Source organism: Delphinus delphis, chromosome 11 (assembly GCF_949987515.2).
Source record: "Delphinus delphis chromosome 11, mDelDel1.2, whole genome shotgun sequence".
In the NCBI taxonomy this organism is placed as follows: Eukaryota; Metazoa; Chordata; class Mammalia; order Artiodactyla; family Delphinidae; genus Delphinus; species Delphinus delphis.
The window spans coordinates 94,258,414-94,279,930 of NC_082693.1; the positions used below are offsets into that span (position 1 = coordinate 94,258,414).

Consider the following 21,517-nt stretch of genomic DNA (forward strand, 5'->3'; position numbering starts at 1 on the left):
ACGGGAGAGGCCACAACAGTGAGAGGCCCGCGTACCACAAAAAAAAAAAACAGAAATAAAAGCAGAAATAAACAAATCGGACCTAATCAAACTTACAAGCTTTTGCACAGCAAAGTAAACCATAAATAAAGTGAAAAGACGACCTACAGACTGGGAGGAAATATTTGCAAATGATGCTACCAACCAGGGCTTAATTTCCAAAATATACAAACAGCTCATACAACTCAATAACAAAAAAACAAACCACCCAATCAAAAAAAGGGCAGAAGATCTGAAAAGACATTTCTCCAAAGAAGACATACAGATGGCAAACAGGCATATGAAAAGATGCTCAACATCGCTAATTATGAGAGACGTGCAAATCAAAACTACAATGAGGTACCACCTCACACCGGCCAAAATGACCATCATTAAAAAGTCTACAAATGACAAATGGTGGAGAGGGTGCAGAGAAAAGGGAACCCTCCTACACTCTTGGTGGGAATGTAAACTGGTGCAGCCACTATGGAAAACAGTATGAAGATTCCTTACAAAACTAAAAATAGAGTTACCCATTGATCCAGCAATCCCACTCCTGAGCATATATCCAGAGAAAACTCTAATTCGAAAAGATACATGCACCTCAACATTCACAGCAGCACTATTTACAATAGCCAAGACATGGAAGCAACCTAAATGTCCATCGAATGATGAATGGATAAATAAGATGTGGTATATATACACAATGGAATACAACTCGTCCATAAAAAATAATGAAATAATGCCATTTGCAGCAACATGGATGAACCTAGAGATTATCATACTAACTGAAGTGAACCTAAAGATTATCATACTAACCGAAGTAAGTCAGAAAGAGAAAGACAAATACCATACGTGGTATTCACTTATATGTGGAATCTAAAATATGACACGGGGCTTCCCTGGTGGCGCAGTGGTTGAGAGTCCGCCTGCCGATGCAGGGGACGCGGGTTCGTGCCCCATTCTGGGAGGATCCCACATGCCGCGGAGCGGCTGGGCCCGTGAGCCATGGCCGCTGAGCCTGTGCGTCAGGAGCCTGTGCTCCGCAACGGGAGAGGCCACAGCGGTGAGAGGCCCGCGTACCACAAAAATAAAAAAAATAAAATATGACACGAATGAACTTATTTACGAAACAGAAACAGACTCACAGACACAGAAAACAAACTTGTGGCTACCAAAGGGGAAAGGAGGTGGGGGAGGGATAAATTAAAGAGTTTAGGATTAGCAGATACAAACTACTATACATAAAATAAACAAGGTCCTACTATATAGCACAATGAACTATATTCAATATCCTGTAATAAACCGTAATGGAAAAGAAAAATAAATTTCTGTAAAGAATAAATCCACAGGACTTCCCTGGCGGTGCAGTGGTTAAGATTCCGCTTGCCAATGCAGGGGACGTGGGTTCAAGCCCTGGTCCGGGAAGATCCCACATACTGCAGAGCAACTAAGCCCGCGAGCCACAACTACTGTGCCCTCGTGCCACAACTACTGAAGCCCGCGCGCCTACAGCACGTGCTCCGCAACAAGAGAAACCACCGCAATGAGAAGCCCGTGCACTGCAACGAAGAGTAGCCCCCACTCGCCGCAACTAGAGAAAGGGCGCGTGCAGCAACAAAGACCCAACACAGCCAAAAATAAATAAATAAAATTAATTAATTTTAAAAAGTAAAATATTTTTAAAAAGCATAAATCCAATGCTATATTTGCATAATTTAAAAAAAAGATTCAATGTCCAGAGAACAGTGTGATAAGCATTATGTAAAAGTATGCACTTACAGTAAAGGTACTATAAGAGCAGAGAGAAAGGGTGTTTAATAAAATAAAAGATAATAAAAAGTTTACCACAAATGGGACCAGAGCTGACTTCTGAAGAATAAGCAGTCATTTCCCATGGAAAGAGAGTGATTAACCATTCTAGAAGCTTTAAAATCTTAATGGGAAAATCTTAATGGGAAAAATCTTAAAATCTTAATGTTAGCCTAACATCAGTTGAGGTTAGGCTAACAAGAATGAAAAGTATGGCAAGAAAAAAAAGGAAGGCAGGAGCCAGATCATAAAATGGCCTGTGTGTTAGGCTGAGTTTGAACTTTATCCTGAAAGCAACGCACAGCCACACAAGACACAGACGTAGAGAAGTGATGTGCTTAAATCTCCATGTCAGGAAGATCACTTGGATAGTAAAGTGGAGGGCAAATTAAAGAGGTGGCAAGTCAAGAGGCAGGGAGACTGGTTAGAATTCTACTGCAATAATACAGAGGGATAAAAAAATATAGGCCTCAACCTGTAAGTATACAGCCAAGAAATATGAAAACATGCATTCACACAAAAACTTGTGCACAAATGGCCATAGCAGCATTAGTCATAATAGCCGACGAGTACAAACAACCCAAATGTCCATCAACTAATACACTTATTTTTAAAACGTAGTATATCCATACAATGGAATATTATTCATTCATAAAAAGGAATGAAGTACTGCTATATGCTACAATACAGATGACCCCTGAAAACATTATGCTAAGTGAAAGAAGCCAGTAACAAAATAGCACACATTTTATGACTGCATTTATATGAACTGTCCAGAATGGGCAATCTATCGAATTACAGAGTAGGTTAGGGGTTATATTACAGCTGGGGGAGAAGGGAGAGGCCGAGAGGAGGGAGGGAATAGGGAATGACTGCTAATATCTATGGGGTTTCTTCGAGGGATGATGAAAATGTTCTAAAACTGTGGTGATGGTTGTACAACTACAATATACTAAAACTACAAAATTGTATATTTTATTTGGGCGGCTTGTATGGTATCTGAATTATATCCCAGTAAAGCTGTTTTTTTAAAAACAAAATAGGCCTAAAGTGAGGTGGTAACAGGAGGGGTCTAATTTATTTCCCAGGTCTCTAACACAAGTAATATGAATGAAGAAATGATTTATCTTGCATTCACAGATACAGGAGATAAACAGGTGCAGGAGGTGGTGGAGGTGGGGAGAGGTAGATAAGTTTGGACATGTTAAGTTTAAGGCACCTATGGAACGAACACCCATATGGAGATGCCCAGAAGGCAGCTGGATCAATAGGTCTAGCACTTGTTAGAGGTCTGGGGTGAAGGAATTACTTAGAAATCAACAGCAAATAAGCAGTGACTGAAACCAGAGGTTTTGATGCAGAGATCCTCAAAGAATGTAGACAGTGATGAGAGCTAAAGTCTACAACCAAGACTAGAGAGACCTAGGGGGTATCAACAACGGAGAGCTAAGCAGGGAACAAGAAGCTTACCAAAGATGCTGAGAAGCAGCAGCCAAAGAGGAAGGAGGGAAGAATACGATCTTCTGCGGACAGACAGCCTTAAGAAAATAAAATCCTAAACAGTGCCAAATGCCTCAGAGGAGTCCTGCCCCTAGCAATGCCTGGCACACCGAAGGTGCTCAATAAATACCTGATGAACCAATTAATGTAGAGAAAGAAGTATTCACTGATTTGGCATATGGACAAAATAGTGACTGGTGACTTCAGTGAGACCACAGGGTCCCTAAATGCAAATTCATAAAGGGTGCCTTCTTTGGGTGGGCACACAGATTGATAAGCAGGGCTCAGGGTGGACTTCAGCCCCCCCACACACATACACACACCCTCAGGCTGGCACCCATGTGCAGTGAACAACTCAGTGGATTAAGAAGTAGAAAGAGATGTGGAAGTGACAACAGCAAGTATAGATCCTACTCCTTCACAACCTGTCTGAGAAGGGAAATACAGAAGCCTCTGTTACCAGAAAATTTGCCCAATTTTAAAACCTACCAGTAAACTACACCATATACTCTCATCCCCTAAATTTATGTTCTATTTATAACCTATTTAGTCATTTTAACTAAAATGTTAAAGCTTCCATTACCAAAAAGAAATTAAAACATAACCTAGATATACACATGAACAATAAAACAAAAACTAAATTCTACTGAAAACAAAGGCAGCAGCTACAGAACTCCCATAGGAAAAAATAAAGTCATTAAAATACCAAGTGTGGTAGCTTTAAAATATACCCACAAATTCTTTAATACTCCTCCGTGCAAAAGGTGGAAACTACTACCCCCCTCCCTTGAGTGTGGGCTGTACTTGGTGACTCTCTTCTAATGAACAGAATGTAACAGAAGTGACAATACGTGACTTCTGACATGAAATCATAAAAGGTACTGTGGCTTCCTCCTTACTCTCTCAGCTTAGTCGCTCTAGAGGGAAGCCAGCTGCCATGCTGTGACGAAACTCAAGCAGTCCTCTGGAGAAGTCCATCTGTTAAGGAACTGAGGCCTCCTGCCAACAGCCATGTGAGTGAGCCACCTTGGAAGTGGATCCACTGGCCCCAGTCAAGCCTTCAGATGACCACAGCCCCAGCAGACATTATGAGTGCAACCTCATGAGCCAGAATCACTTACTTAAAATGCTCCCAGATTCTTGAGCCACAGAAACTGTGTACAATAACATTTATTGTTGTTTCAAGCTGTTGAAACTGAGTTTTAGGATAATTTATTATGTTGAAATACAGTCATCCCTCAGTATTCACAAGGAATTGGTTCCAGAACCTGCCACAGATACCAAAATCTGCGGATGTTCAAGTCCCATAGTCAGCCCTCTTTACCTGTGGTCCCACATCCGAGGATTCAACCAACCACAGATGGTGCAGTAGCATACGTATTTTATTTATTTATTTACTTAATTTATTTTTGGCTGCGTTGGGTCTTCATTGCTGCACGCAGGCTTTCTCTAGTTGCAGAGAGGGGGTTACTCTTCGTTGTGGTGTGCGGGCTTCTCATGGCAGTGGCTTCTCTTGTTGCGGAGCATGGGCTCTAGGTGCGCGGGCTTCAGTAGTTGTGGCACACAGGCTCAGCAGTTGTGGCGCACGGGCTTAGCTGCTCCATGGCATGTGGTGTCTTCCCGGACCAGGGATCGAACCTGTGTCCCCTGCATTGGCAGGCAGATTCTTAACCATTGCGCCACCAGGGAAGTCCCAGTATACGTATTTATTGAAAAAAATCTGCGTATAAGTGAAGCTATGCAGTTCAAACCCATGTTGTTCAAGGGTCAACTGCAGATAACCAATACACTGATAAAATTTTTAAAAGCTCAGGAGTACCAGAATATTCATTTACCTTATTTTATCTACTAAGCATCTGAACACTCCTGTACCAAGCAGAATTCTCCAAACTGGCAAATATCTAATCTATATATACAAAGAGAAATAACCAGATACATGATTTCTTTTAAAAATAAATAAATAACAAGTGAGGTGAACAGGAAACCAAGAATAATGCAAGAGCTTTTACTGAGAGACCTAAGGTTTTTGTGCGGGGGGTGGGGGGAATAACTCTGAATAAAAATTAAAGCCCTTCTTTTTAAATAAGATTACACTGTTTTAAAAGAGGTGAGAGAATGGACTTAAAATGACAAAAGGATGATATGCTTGATGTGCAATAAGAAACTAATATAAAAATAAAAGGGGGACTAACTCACCATTGTAAAGCAATTATACTCCAATAAAGACGCTAAAAAATTTTTTTCTAATAAAAAATAATAAAAGGGGGAAGAAGACATGCGATAGAATGCTAGGAAACTTTATAGAAAGGAGATTAAATCTGACGCACAACAACAAAATTTGTGGATGACTTTAGAGGAAGTTAAAAAAACGGTGTTTACAAGAGATCTTTTGGGGATGCTGGAAAAGTAACACTGCCATGTGATAATGATTACACAACTCTACAAATCTGATAAAAATCACTGAGTCATACACCTCAAAAAGGCAAATTTTGCAGTATATGAATTATGCCTCAATAAAGTTGTTTTCTTTTTTTAAGTGGTATTTGTTCGCTAAAGCAAGGAGGGAAAATTATATTATTAAGAGTTTTTCTGACTAAAGGAAGTAGCCAAGAGGAAAAGTACAGTAATTCATTCGACAGACAAGAAAATAAAAAGGAAATTTTTCATAGATTAAGAAATATTAATGTTTTCATTTCAGCCAAATAAAGGACAGTATTGTGTCTCTGGGTAACTCTCTACAAACCTGGCTAGGACCACAAAATCTTACTATCTTAAGAGTAGAAAGACAATGGATTTGGAACCCTTAAATGGGGAATAAGGAGAAGGAACACTTTGACTTAATTTCCTATCCCCTGGAAGAGAGTAACAATTTATTCTGATCTCACATTATTGCATGTGCCTGAGATACAGAGATGGTACCTCCTATGAGAAGAATTTAAAGAAATTTAAAAGCAGAAAATCAAATATATAATTGTTTTTTAAAATGTATGTTAATTTCTTTACAAGCCTGATGGCAACAGTCAATTCCCTCAGTCAAAATATCCACATGGGGAATTTTTTGTTATTTTTGAAGAAGTTTAATTTGCATTGGTTCAGGGACTTTTGCAGAAGTTTCCCAAAACAGCAGTACTGTATTTTGTTTACCCCATTTGTAACTACAAACAAAGATCAAGCAAAAATGCACCTATAAACAACCACAATTCACATTTGCTTTGAGCTATGAAAATATTAACCTACTCTGACCTCCCCTGCACCAACTTCAGCGAACCCTGGATCAAGAGTCTCAGCTTCCAAAACAGCACAGGTGTCTCTAATTTCAGACCTGCTAGTCTCCTCTCTGACTTTGGCTAAATCAGTAGCAAGCCCAGAAAATAAAAACAAAAAAACTCAAAAGTCATGTAGGTATTTTCTTTCTTCTTCCATAAAAGAATGCTCTAGCAGATACAAATGAAATAGCATGTATTAATATATAATTCTATCTCCTCTAAGTGGCTATATTAAAAGTCAAAATAGTTCAAGATAGTGATATTCACGATATTATCCATCTAGACTTGAAAAATTGTAATATCAATGAACTTTAAAGTTTATGGTACCATGCCAAACCTTTACTAGGCATTCAATAAATGTTAGTTCCTTTCTTTCCTTTTCATTAATTCTTAGAGTATTTCCATAAAACAGTTCCTGCTCATTATACCCCAATATATAGCAGGAAAATAGAAAAAAGATAATTTCCTCACTGAACACCTAGATCAGACTCTGAAAATTCAGGCCACCAGATGATGATGAAGGCACTGATTTGCAAAAGTTAATCTTTACTCTCTCTACCTCCCTTCCTAGGCAGCAGTGTCAGTTCCAAGGACCATGTTCCTTCTGCTATAGGAAGTGGCTCAACTGTTTTTCCCCATAGCAATATATTAGCAGTTCCTGTTCTTTGTGACTGGAAGCCAGTCTCAAGAAGCTATTCTATTCTAAGTGCAGGTGCAGCAAGAGTCCAAAGATTGTCATCAACCCAGAGAACCCCATGCTCAAGTTCATAGGATTCTTGGTTGGAGGATTTTGGGGAGTACTGCCATTGGTTTTTTTTGGCTACCAATTTCACTCTCCAAATGATCCAAGTTTCCTGCACCAATGAGCAATGGGGTCTCCACATACCTAAGATTATGGGAAACTAAAACTACATGAAACAGCACTAGTCCCTACTTTGACAGGAAATGTTCTGCCAAAAATAGGTTTGCAGAGCTGTGTGAGGCTGCCGTCTATAGCTCTTTTCTGCGGGCATCTGATACAAGAGAGATACATGAGCCAAAGTCATATCTGGTGTACTTTTGTTCAGACTCTGGAGCTTAAGATAGGAACACAAGCATGCTGTGTCAAAACAAACTCTAGTGGTTACAGATGGACAGATTCTGTCATCAGTAACAAAATTTATAGTTGTCAGTGATGGTCTGGTTACTGTCAAGATAAGCCCTTTGATTGCATCTAGTCTACCATTCACATAAGCTACTGAATTTTAGTGACCAGAAGAATCAGCTAGCCTGTCACCTCCCACTACCCCAAGCTGGTTTACATAATGGCTCCAATACAAGAACTTCTGCCCTCTAAGGAGTGGGTCATGGTGTGTATGTGCATGTGTGTGAATTCATGGTTCTGTTCTATGACCACCAAAATTTTAAATCGGTTGTGCTGTTTCTTGGCATTCAATACCCTCAGACAAGACACTAGATGTAGTCCACAACACTAGATAAACCATGGTGACAGACCATCATAGGGCCATGCTGAGTGTTTCCCTAAACAATAATCAAATCTGATCAATTCTATTTCAGTAGAACTGAAAATACTAACAAACACCTTAGAAGGGAGGCAGGAAAGAATAAATAAACCTGGGACCTACCTTGTTTACAATTCCCACAGACAGATGAAATTCAATTCCATGCCAACCATACCCTTCGATCACTAAAACACAAACAGAAAAATAAAAGTTCATGCAATATAAGCAGTTCTTCCAGTTCCTACAGCATATTTGGTTTCAACGGTAAGAAGCTGTTTCTTATCTGCTTTCTATCCTCTCCACGACCACAACAGTAGCTGAGTGTCACTGGCAAAAAAGCCCAGATATGTGGAGTTAAATAACAGGTAACACTGATTGAATACTTACTATATGCTAGGCACTGTCCTAAGTGCTTAAATGTACTAACTAATTTAATCCTCACAACAACCCTATGAGATACTCTTATTAACTCATTTTATATCCAAATGACAACTGGCCTATACCTCTGAAAATTGCTCTTACTTGTGTTAAGAAATGCCTCTTAAATAAATGTAGGCAATCTCAACCACGGTGGCTGGGCTGTCTCAATGGTTGATATCTATATATGTTCCATATTCATCCACTCATTATACATTTCTTAAGTCCCCATGGTGGGCTGAGCACTATAGTAGATGCTAATCATGATTTATTCTCTGCCCTTTAGGAGTTGAGAAACTAGTTGGGGAGATCAGACTAAATCCAAGAAATGTTCAAGAAATGGAATGCCCTATTATGAGGTACACTCTCTTTGTGCAATCATTCAGTAAAAAAATGAATAACCTTTGGGAAAAGGAAAAGAAAGCTTTACAGAAGAGGTGCCTTAAAGCTGGACCTTTAAAAAAAATAATAAAATTGGCAAAGAGAGGAGAAAGGTTCTTCAGGAAAGGAAACGAGAACAAAAACATGGTGGCGGGGACAGACAGACTCTATCTGAGGTCCTTCATAATCTGATCCCATCCAGTCTGACTACCCTTTGCCTTGGCCGCTGACCTCCCTCCCCATCCCCGCTAGCCACACCAGACTTCTTCATTCTAGGATACACAATCTTTGATAGCTCCTTTGTTTCTCCTACTGCCTTGAATGTTTTCCCCACCTTTTCCCTGGTGGGTAACATTAACTAGTCCTAGTATACAGTAGGCACTCAATAAGATATAGCCATTATTGTAAATAATATTGTTTAAGATGCAAATGAAACATTTATCTATAACCTCTTCCAATTCTCCAGAGTTAATCTACTGGCCTCTCTGCCACACCTACATGGCATTTGTCCATTTTTCCATTACAATGATAAAACATTCTACTGTCCCCAGGTTTCCTTTTTTTTTCTCTTACTTGTCTGAACAGGTAACATCTTTTCTACAACTCTATATACTCCAAGACCTAGCACAGTGTCTGGCATGTAATAGGTGCCCATTATATGCACTTGTTGACTGAAGGCCCGACTGACTCAAATTTACAAAATGAATAACGATAGGATTCTTCTAAAAAGTGAGCCCATTTAGTACACTTAAACAATTCAGTTTGTCAAAAATCTAATGCACTTTTACATCTTCATGAATATGTCTGCTACATAACTACACCAACAATTCATGCACAAAAAAGTCAAAGTGGATTCACCAAACACTACCAGCTGACTAGCTTTTGCTTGATGACAAAATGAGGTCCTCATCCATGTCAACAGACACAGGAGAAATTAACTGAATTGAATATTTAGATATTATGGCTGGTGAACTTTCTCAGTGAACGGATGCCACAACTTTGTAGGCAGTGTGTATGTTTAAATAGGTATTTATACTGGCTTTAGTCACAGGCGGTAGAGGTTACAAATTTAGAAGTCCAATCATAAATCCAAGGTTTATTTATAGAAACATTCCATATGGTAAGAGTTTAAAAAGGAAAACAGCAGCCATTTTCTTTACCGAAAACAAAAGGTAGCAGAGCACCGAAGGACCAGACCTCCTCTTTTTTTTTTTTTTTTTTGGCGGTACGCGGGCCTCTCACTGTTGTGGCTTCTCCCGCTGCGGAGCACAGGCTCCGGACGCGCAGGCTCAGCAGGCTCAGCGGCCGTGGCTCACGAGCCTAGCCGCTCCGCGGCATGTGGGATCTTCCCGGACCGAGGCACGAACCCGTGTCCCCTGCATCGGCAGGCGGACTCTCAACCACTGCGCCACCAGGGAAGCCCCAGACCTTCTCTTAACTCTGCTCTTGTCACTGCTTAAAGCAGAGGAAGAAATGTGCAGGGCAAGCAGGAGCCTCGCTGAAAATCAGTCACCCACAGCAACCGGCCTTTTGAATGTCTATGCTATTCAAGGCTTAAGTATTAATTTTATACATGTCCGTGTTCACTGAAAGCACAATTTGTGGCTTGGAACTTAAAAAAAGTGTTCTAATGTGCTAGTTTGTCCAATATTAATCGAGTCTGCCAGGTTTGAACATGCCAAGCTTAAAATACTCTCTAGATTGTTATGCAAAGGTATGAACTCAATCCTTTATTCTCAGGAAAAGGAACTTAGGGAGAATGACTAAAGCAACAGTATTTCAATGAAAGCCATAACAGAAAAAGTCAACTAAATAGTGATGAGTTACTATTTTTAAATATCTGAATAGAAATAAGATATAAGCTAATGACAGATTTCTTACAATTATTAATCTCACCTAAAATGAGATCCTGGGGTTTTAGTTCCAAGGTGTCAGAGAATGTATTTTGAAACTGATTTCTACATCAGATCATCTCATAAAAAGGCTGTTTTAGTCATCCACTGACTAAGCCCCTTCAGAATCGAAGTCTAACTTACTTTATATTGAAATAAATTATATTTTTTATATGAACAGTATTATTAGCAAAGTTTTTTTAATCTTTTACTTTATCAGCTTTAGAAAAATGCTAATAAAACCTGGAATGACTAAATTTTTATAAATAAACCTCAGAAGCTCACACATCCAGTCCCTTCAATTTCAGTTACGGAACCAGAGCAGAAGGGGTTCAATGACTTGATAACAGGAAGACTGGGACCAGAATCTGATTACCAGTCCGATTTATTTATTCTACTACATATTACTAAACACACTGTTTTATTAAGACAAAATGTTTTGGAAATTACAACAGAAGAAAAGTTTAAATACCTGCATTCATTCCCTGAGAAGAATTTAATAATTAGATGTGTGCCCTGAAGATCTGGAAATGCTGACCCTTAAAAACTTAGGCAGTTGGGCTTCCCTGGTGGCGCAGTGGTTGAGAGTCCGCCTGCCGATGCAGGGGACACAGGTTCATGCCCCGGCCCTGGAAGATCCCACATGCCGCGGAGCGGCTGGGCCTGTGAGCCATGGCCGCTGAGCCTGCGCGTCCGGAGCCTATGCTCCACAATGGGAGAGGCCACAACAGCGAGAGGCCCGCATACAGAGGAAAAAGAAAAAAAAAAAAAAAAAAACTTAGGCAGTAGAAGACTATAGCAGTTATTTTCAATGCTTTTGGCTCAATAACCTGTAGAATCTTTGCTAGAAGTTTAGCTTTAAAAGGTTTTTCTTACATCCCTAAGGGTATGGGAATAATTTTTACAATCTAAGATGACATTATCCTTACCTTCTGAAATATAAACTTCCCACACACTCACACAAAAAAGCAATTTCAGGACTTCCCTGGAGGCACAGTGGTTAAGACTCAGAGCTCCCAATGCAGGGGGCCCGGGTCCAATCCCTGGTCAGGGAACTAAATCCCACATGTATGCTGCAACTAAGAGTTTGCATGCCACAACTAAGGAGCCCGCCTGCCGCAACTAAGGAGCCCCCTGCCGCAACTAAGGGGCCCATATGCCACAACTAAGGAGCCCGCCTGCTGCAACTAAGGAGCCCACCTGCCACAACTAAGACCCGATGCAAATAAATAAATAAATAAATGATAGGGCTTCCCTGGTGGCACAGTGGATAGGAATCCGCCTGCCAATGCAGGGGACACCGGTTCGAGCCCTGGTCTGGGAAGATCCCACATGCCGTGGAGCAACTAAGCGCATGCGTCACAACTACTGAGCCTGCACTCTAGAGCCCATGAACCACAACTACTGAAGCGTGCACGCTTAAGAGCCTATGCTCGGCAACAAGAGAAGCCACCACAATGAGAAGTCTGCACACCACAAGGAAGAGTAGCCCCCGCTCACCACAACTAGACAAAGTCTGCGCACAGCAACAAAGACACAACGCAGCCAAAAATAAATAAAATAAATAAATTTATTTTAAAAATAAATGATAAAAATCAAAAGAGAAATTAGAAAATATTAAAAAAGCAATTTCATAGAATTCAGGGTCTTCTTTCAAACAAATATTTCTTCTAAACGAATTCTACTGTCTCATTTTAATTTGCAGGGAAGAGATGCAAAAAATAAAAGGAAAGTAACAAAAAAATAAAATGGAAGGGAAAAAAAGGAAAAGAAGGAAAGAGGAAAGAAAAATCAATATAAAGGTTTGACTGTGATATCAAAAAAGGAGGAGAAAAACAATTCCCAATTAAATAAATGAACTGTGGTTTTTAAGCAATCAGCCTCTAAAAGGTATGGTTACATATCTCCTCAAACTGAACACCTAAAAAAAATATCTTAACCTCATTTTGCCTGATTCCTCTATTTGCTCTTTCTTCCACTTCCAAAGATAAGTATTAAGTGGAGTGGGCCTCCTGGAATAAGTAAGGGAGTCAGAAATGTCGGTCCATGCAGCCCCCTCGAAGTGCCGGTACTGGCTGGAGTTACTAGAGTCTCAAAAGGGGAGTCGAGAAAGACCGCTGCATTCCCAGAGTGTGTCTATAACCTCCTCTAGAAGAGACTAGAAACCTGCTGCCTTTCACATGCACCAAAAGCCCTTCCTTTCCTACTATCAATTTAACTTGGATACAAAAATTACAGTTAATATAACAATTAATTAAGGTGACAAGTGGAAAAAGGAAGCAATACCGTAGGTACTATATATACATATATATTATAGAGGGAGGGAAGGAGGGAATAAGTAAGACCCGGCCGGTCAACCCAGCTGCAGCATTCAGCATTCAACCTAACATATGCTTGGTAAGGCACTAGAACACAGACAATACTTTACAAATAAAAAACTAAAATCTCAAACCCTCCACTCATAAGAAGAGTTTCCAAGTCTATCAAAGCTCCCAGTTTCACCTTCCCCTGCCGTCACCCCATAACAAGCAATGGAAGCATCTCCTATTTCACTGTGTCTTAAGACTCAGATGTAGCTCCGGATGGGCACATATAGCTATCACGTTTTGAAACTGCAAAGCAAAATCCAGGTGTTTGAACATCTGTCCTCTTATGTGGCTCTCCTAATACTGTAAGGTGGTATTGGTGGAGAGTAAACCGCAGCAAAGCCCCTATTATGAGTGGATTCACAAAGGAGTCCGTCTATCAGTGTTCTAATTATGTTTAGACCTCAAAGCTGACTCAGACACCTCCGCAGCAAGTCTTAAATAAACATGTACATTCCTATTTTCTTAAACAGAATAAAATCAATAATTCTTTTATTATTCCTTGCTTTTTTCCCATAAATTATTTTAATTTTTCAAAATAGGTAATACGTAACTATGGTTTAAAAAAACCTAACAGTACAATGAGCATATAGTGAAAAGTAGGTCTCTTTCCCACCCAGTCCCCTAGTACTTCTTTCCAGAAAGGATTTCAAGTTTCTTGTAAGTTAACATTTTCTTAATGACTGAATCGCTCTCCTGTGCTTACAAATGTGGCTGCAGCTGAATGACTTGGCTGGTTATCACACTACCGGAGAGAGCACATCTCCACCATCACTGAAATGGACCGTCTGAGCGGGAGGGACCAGCCTTCAGTGTGGCATGGCACATTTGTGCCCTCCCCGTACACACTCCCACTCACATGCATGCACATGAGGAGAGGGTTCTTTTGTGTATAGGTGTGGTAAAATATACATGACATAAGATTTACCATTCTAACCATTTTTAACTGTAAAATTCAGTGGCATTAAATATATTCACAATGTTGTGGAACCATCACAACTATCCACCTCCAAAACTTTTTCATCATCCCAAACAGGAACTCTGTACTCATTAGACAGTAACTCCCCATTTCCCCTCCCTCTAGCCCCCAGTAACACTATTCTACTTTCTGTCTTTATGAATTTACCTATTCAAGGTACTTCATATGAGTGGAATCATACAATTTTTGTCCTTTTGTGCCTGGCTTCTTTCACTTAGCATAATGTCTTCAAGGTTCCCATGTTGTAGATTGTTTCAGAATTTCCTTCTTTTTTAAGGCAGATTAATATCCTATCGTACGTACATAACACATTTTGTTTATCCATTCATCAGTGGAGGGACATTTAGGTTGTTTCCATCTTTTAACTATTATGAACAATGTTGCCGTGAATGTTGGTATACAAGTATCTGTTTAGGTCCCTTCTTTCAATTATTTTGGATATTTGCTTAGAAGTAGAACTGCTGTACCTATGGCAGTTCTGTGCTTAACTTTAAAAAAAATAATAAATTTATTTATTTATTTTTGGCTGCACTGGGTCTTCGTTGCTGCACGCGGGCTTTCTCTAGTTGCGGCGAGCGGGGGCTACTCTTCTTTGCGGTGCGCAGGTTTCTCACTGCGATGGCTTCTCTTGTTGCGGAGCATGGGCTCTAGGCACACGGGCTTCAGTAGTTGTTGCATGCAGGCTCTGGAGTGCAAGCTCAGTCGCTGTGGCGTACAGGCTTAGTTGCTGTGTGGCATGTGGGATATTCCCGGACCAGGGATCGAACCCATGTCCCCTGCACTGGCAAGCGGATTCCTAACCACTGCGCCACCAAGGAGGGCCCCCTGTGTTTAACTTTTTGAGGAACCACAAAACTGTTTTCCACAGTGGCTGCACCATTTTACACCAGTGATACACAGGGTTCCAGTTTCTCCTCCTTGCAGTTTTTTGGTAATAGCCATCCTAATGGATGTGAAGTGGTGGTATCTCATTGTGGTTTTCATTTGCATTCAAAGGAGAGGATTCTTATGTCTACGGCTTCAAAACATTTTGCATTTGAAGGTGTTCCTATGGCACTGGTCCATCTCCACCCACAACAAGTGTCTTATCATCTGGCTCTTCATCATGGTTCTCAAGAGTCTACCCCTCATTCAGTGCACTAGTCACTTCAAATCTTGCACACTATGACTACCACCATACTCCATTCTGCCTTCTCTGCACATCTTAATATCCTTTCACCTATGCTTTTTGGCTTTCTTCTCAAAAAATGTTGATCTATTTATAACCAGACACTGCCAGTTTAATCAACACATTCCTTCAATTTCTGGAAGAACTGACTACTCACAGCACTTTTGGTACTTCAAGTCTTCTCAGGAATTGTCAACAATGCTCAAAAGTTCTTTCTTGACTATCTAAGGCACTTGCTTTTCCTTTTCTTGGTTTTGCATTCAGAACTCTTTTGGATGCTTGAAAATGACACAAAGTTGATCTCTGGATAACCAAAGTTTTACCATAGGCATTTTCATGCTTATTTCTACCTGCATTCAAGCAGAGCTTGCAGATAAATAAAATAAATACATTAAACTTCTCAGTGCTCAAGAAGAACAAAAATGACAAAATTTAAAATACTTTTGTTAGTATCCTGCAATAAATTGCTTTGTCAGCAGTGCCTACAACATGGTAGGCACTTGATAAATATTTGTTGAATGAATGGTTTAAGGAGATATAATATGGCAGCAGAGAATGTAGGCTTTGGAGTCAAATCTGGATTTGCATGTCAGCTCCTACCTTTATGAGCCATATGATCTAGGGATAAGTTGCTTAGCTTCTCTGAGGCTCAGAGACGCTAAAAAATAATAGATGGATAATACCACCTATCTTTCAGAATGACCATGAAGAGTTGTTATTGGTGGTGTATTCAAACATATAAACTGCTTTGTTGGTATCGGCTCTAGGTACTGCAAAAGCACGGATCTGAGTAAAAGAAACAGTTCAATAGCTCACAATTCGTTTATTTATTAGTGATTATTCGTTTATTTAGTGATGGCCTACTATGTGCCAGGCACTGTAGTTGCAAAAGACACATCAGTGATTTAGAAAGATATAGATCCTTGCTCTCGTGGAGCTTATATTCTAATAGGGAGAGACAGATAATAAAATAATAAATATAGTAAACTACAAAGATCTTAAAATGTAATGAATGCTTTAGGGAAGAAAAAGAAAAAGTAGATCAGAAAAAAGGGAATAAGAAGTGTTGGGGGAAGAGGACTTGCAATCTTTAAATAAGATGATCAGAGTAGGCCTCATTGAGAAAGCGACACAAGCAAAGATTCGACAGTCTTGAGAGATTCAGCCATGCAGATATCTAGAGGAAGAGCATTCCAGAAAGAGGTAACAGCCAATGCAAAGGCCCTAAGACAGAAGCAGGACTGTCGTGTTCAAGGAACGGCAAGAAAGATAGTGTGGCTGCAGCAGAGGGAGCAAGGGGGATATAGTTAAGTAAGGTCAGAGAGGTTACTAGAAGACCAGATAATGTAAGGCCTCACAGGATTCTCTACTCCGAGTGGAATGGGGGGGGCCAATGCAGGGGAGCCACTGCTTTTTTTTTTTTTTTTTTTTTTAGTGGCTTAAAAGAAACAAAAATTTGTTATCTTACAGTTCTGAAGGGCAGAAGTCTGGCACAGGTCTCAATGGGCTAAAATCAAGGTGTTGGTAGGGATGAATTGTTTTCTGGAACTCTTGGGGAGAATCTGTTTCCTTGCCTTTTCCAGTTTCTAGAGGCTGCCTACATTCCTTGGCTTGGAGCCACTGCTTCTGAACAGAGTGACATGATCTGACTTAGGTATAAAATGAATGGTTCAGGCTGCTGTGTTGAAAACAAAGGAAAGGGTAGAAGCTGGGAGGTCAGTTAGGAGGCACTACAATAATCCGGGCAAGAGAGGACAGTGGCTTGGACCACAGCGGTAGCAGCAGAGAAGGTGAGAGGTGGCTGATTTTGGATATATTTTGAGGGTGGGCCCAGTAAGTTTTCATGGCAGACTGGATGTGGGGTATGAGAGAAAAATGAGAGTCCAAAGTTTTGATCAGAGCAACTAAAAGAGTAGGACTGTCGTCAAATAAAACAGGGAAAGCTGAGGGTGGAAAAAATTAAGTTGAGAGAAGAAAATGAATAGTTCACTATTAGTTTTGTGTATGTTGTTTGAGATAGTTGGCCTTCCAACATTTCCAACAGGTAAACTGGGTCAGATTGATGAAATAATGGTTTTTAAAAGCATTTCCATTTCACTATCTTGTAACAGAAGATAAACTATAGGTTAGTTTGGCCTAGATGCTACCATTTTATAACAAATTAATTTTAGCAGTTACAATATACACGAAAAAAAATACTCATAGTTTGATGCTGTTTAATTCCCAATGACTGACTGTATCCTTTAAAGCTTGAAAATCAGGACTAAAATTCATTCCACCCTACAGTTATAGGTAGGGGGTCAAATCACAGTAAGTGAGGAGGAATAAGAAAATAATAATAATAAAATACAATGAGCTCTTGGCATCTGAATTCTTCAGCCAACACTGAGTTCTTCATCCTGATGGCAGCTGGAGGATTCCAGTGATCCTAACACGATCATCTTCAGTCTCACATACTCCTCTTGCTCTAAACACAAATTTTTCTCTCCTTCTGTTCCCTGGAAGGTCCCAAAAGAAGAGAACGGTCCAGAGCCTGAGAACAAATGCATCTATAGAGAACAATAAAGAGAGGAGCCTACACAGAACTAGTACCACACTCACATTCTGAGTCAAGGCCATGGGAGAAGTCGCAAAATCACATCATCTCAGGGCTGGAAAGGGATCATCATGTGTCAACAAATATTTTCCAAGTGACCATGTGCTAGATGCTAAGGATACACAGATGACTCTGACAAAATCCCTATTCAAGGCATTGTATGCTAAGTACTTTACTAGAGGAATTAACTAAGGGTTATGGGAGAACAAAGGCAAGAATAAAAGAGCAGCTTTTCAAAATAAATTGCCAAGAATTAACTTACGATCACCTCCTACCAATCTAACATACAGAAGACTCATATAGTGCTTCAGGCTAAGAAGAAAGCAAGGTTGTGGTCCTTGCAGGGCTGGGACTTGTAGCCTCTTAGAATCAGTCCTGTTCTCTTACATGGTTGGTTAAAGAAAAGTAGTTAAACGCAGTTATGATCATTTACATCCCCCCTTCATCTCTTTTCCACCAAAAAAACTTGGAATGACAGGAAAACACTGTTCTAGTCCAACCATTCACTCAATGCCAACCTCCAAATTTTTAAAAGGTAGTACTTAATCCTTTAAAATATTTGCTGAAAGAAAACAGTGCCTTCTCTTCCTGTCCTAAAGGAAATTTTATTTCACCTAGGCTACTTACAGAGATCTAAGTTACAACTTTAACTTCTAGAATAAATCTAACCATAACCACTTCCAAGCCACGTGTCTTTTCTGCTGGCCCAAGTTCTAACCCCTCCACGTCCCAAGGCTTAGGAGTCTTTCTAGTTCTGAGTCTTCCAGCACTCTTACTTTTCATTGTACCACCAATTGTGACTCTCAAGAATCCAGCCACAAAGTACTATGGGAAATTACTCTATTAATCCACAAACCATGTTTCATCTTCATTTTCCAGACGAAATCTCAAAGGCTTGTAATGCACAGTGTCAGAAGTATCATCTGTCTTTACACATGTCTAAAGGAAAAAACTTCTCTCTGACTTACGAGTTTTCACTTATTGGTAATCTCTCTATATCCAACAGAAACATACTTTACCACGATAACATATTCCAGCAAACTACTGCTATCTCAGCAATTACAATTGAGTATATGCTGTCAATAGTGAGTCAGGCCTTGGGAGTGGTTTAGCACATGGAATTTCACCAGCTGGCATCTACAATTAGATTCAAGGAGGCAAATGGAATTTTTCTATCAGGTTTTTCCAAAAGTTAACTAGTTCTTAAACTGATTATACCCTTCTGAAGTATTTACAGATGAAATGATATAATGTCTGGGATTTGTTTTTAAATACTGAGGCGGGGGCTTCCCTGGTGGCGCAGTGGTTGAGAGTCCGCCTGCCGATGCAGGGGACACGGGTTCGTGCCCCGGTCCGGGAAGATCCCACATGCCACGGAGCGGCTAGGCCCGTGAGCCATGGCTGCTGAGCCTGCGCATCCGGAGCCTGTGCTCCGCAACGGGCGAGGCCGCAACAGTGAGAGGCCCGCGTACCACAAAAAAAAAAAAAAATACTGAGGCGGAAGAGGGGAGCAAGATTAAACAAGATTGGTCATGTGTTGATAATTGTTGAAACTGGTGACAGGTCCATGGTGGTGGTTGACTTTATTAGTCTCTTTACTTTTACATGTGTTTGAAATAGTCCATTATAAAGATTTAATTTTTTTTTAACTTATGTCATGATCTGGTGAACCTGAAAAACAAAGAACAAAGTGATTCTTGGAACCAATGAGCTCCATAATCTACCAGAATAAAAACTGTTCGTTTCTTAATATGTATCTCAAATTTAACACTTATTTCTCACTGAACAAATACTTATCAAGCACATCTAGCAGGTTCCAGGCACCAACCTGAGTTCTGAGGATACAACAATAAACTAAATTCTCTCTCCCTCAAAGAATCCAGTAGTAATCTGTTTTATGAAAGAGGCAAGCACACAGTGTCACAGACCAAACAAGAGGGAGATCTAATCGAACTCTAGCCAATCGGGAAAAGGTTCCCAGGCACCGTCTAAATTAATTCTGAAAGATTCAACCCAGAGAAACAAATCATTTCTTTTTTCCCATGCTGACCTTTATCATCTTAGAGACTGTCAGATCAAAAGGAAAATGCCTGTTCCTTTATGAACTAAAGTATTTTATATTTCCCTATATAGCAGAAATTATCAAACTGTCATTCATTCAACAAATATATATTAAAAACCTACCACGTGCCAGCATGTACTAGACAAAAAAAGATAAAACATGGTCCGTGCCCTCATGTGGTTTATAATCTCAGAGCACAGAAAGACAAAAACAAGTAAGTAATCAAGCCATCAAGCAGAAAACTAATTACAAACTTCTCCAAGTTACAAAGAAATCAAAGAAGGAACTTTATGAGCAGAAAGAATCTACTTTGTAAACATGGTGATAAGGAAAGCTGAACAACTATTATCATACCAAGGGATGATAATGTAATTGACTGAAGGCGGGACGGACTAGGTGGTGAAGTCAGCATAGACAAAGCATGTGTGCAATGTAGGTCATGGGAAGAAATCTGGATTTTATTCTAAGTGTCATGGGAAATGGTTGGAGGTGAGGGTTTTAAGCAGAGAAGTGACATGATTCAGTTTATGTTTTTAAGATCATGCCTGCTACTCTGGAGAGAATGGATTGAAAGAGAATAATAATTTTTACCAAGAGGAATTTTAGATGAGTAAAACCAAAATTGATTTTGGCCAGTAAAAATCATGTCTGCGGAGCTTCCCTGGTGGCGCAGTGGCTGAGAGTCCGCCTGCCGATACAGCGGACGCGGGTTCGTGCCCCGGTCCGGGAGGAACCCACATGCCACGGAGCGGCTGGGCCCGTGGGCCGTGTCTGCTGGGCCTGCGTGTCCGGAGCGCTCCGCAATGGGAGAGGCCACAACAGTGAGAGGCCCAGGTACCGCAAAAAAAAAAAAAAAAAAAAATCATGTCTGCATTCCATTACCAATCTAAAATCTTTTAAATTACCCTACTTAGTCCAGGCTTCACCTACAGTTTTTTTTGTTTTGCTTTGTTTTTAATGCTTACTACCAATGGGTGATGACCTCTGAGGAGCTCTCTGGGAAGTGGAAGCAAGCCTAGATGCCTGGGGGTAAGCATTTTTCTCATTCTCCAATTGCCAAAGTCAGATTAATTTTCATTTACTCATCTCCTAATCCACAATCAGCTTCTTGACTGAAAGGCAAGGAGTAGGGACCTTCCTCAAGTTTTTCAGGTAACAATAAACTTTACTGAACATCTGATAAGGAATGTGATCGCACAACCTTTCTTATTGCCAACTATGCCCCAGGTGGGAACTCTACTATGAAAGCAATTCTAATTTTCCTGTCCAAATTGGCTAGATCTCAGCAAGATGGCTAAAGCAAACCCATTTAATTCTGTTTTTAAAAAAGCTTTCTCATTCCAAAGTCTAAACAAGAATAAATTTCCTTTCTTAAAAAAAAAATTATCTGTTTATTTATTTGGCTGCGCTGGGTCTTAGTTGCGGCACGCGGGATCTTCAGTTGCAGCATGCAGGCTCTTAGTTGCATCATGCGGGATCTAGTTCCCTGACCAGGGATGGAACCCAGGCCCCCTGCACTGGGAGCATGGAGTCTTAACCGCTGGACCACCAGGAAAGT

At 40.2% G+C, this 21,517-nt stretch overlaps 1 protein-coding gene across 1 annotated transcript in view; it reads right to left on the reverse strand.

Annotated features, from left to right (window-relative positions):
- MRTFA (myocardin related transcription factor A) overlaps positions 1 to 21,517 on the reverse strand; it is a 199,854-nt gene that overhangs the window by 160,103 nt on the left and 18,234 nt on the right. Inside the window, exon 2 of the mRNA XM_060025712.1 lies at positions 8,222 to 8,283. The gene's annotated coding sequence lies outside the window, so the exon portion shown is untranslated. The remainder of the gene's footprint in view (positions 1 to 8,221; positions 8,284 to 21,517) is intronic.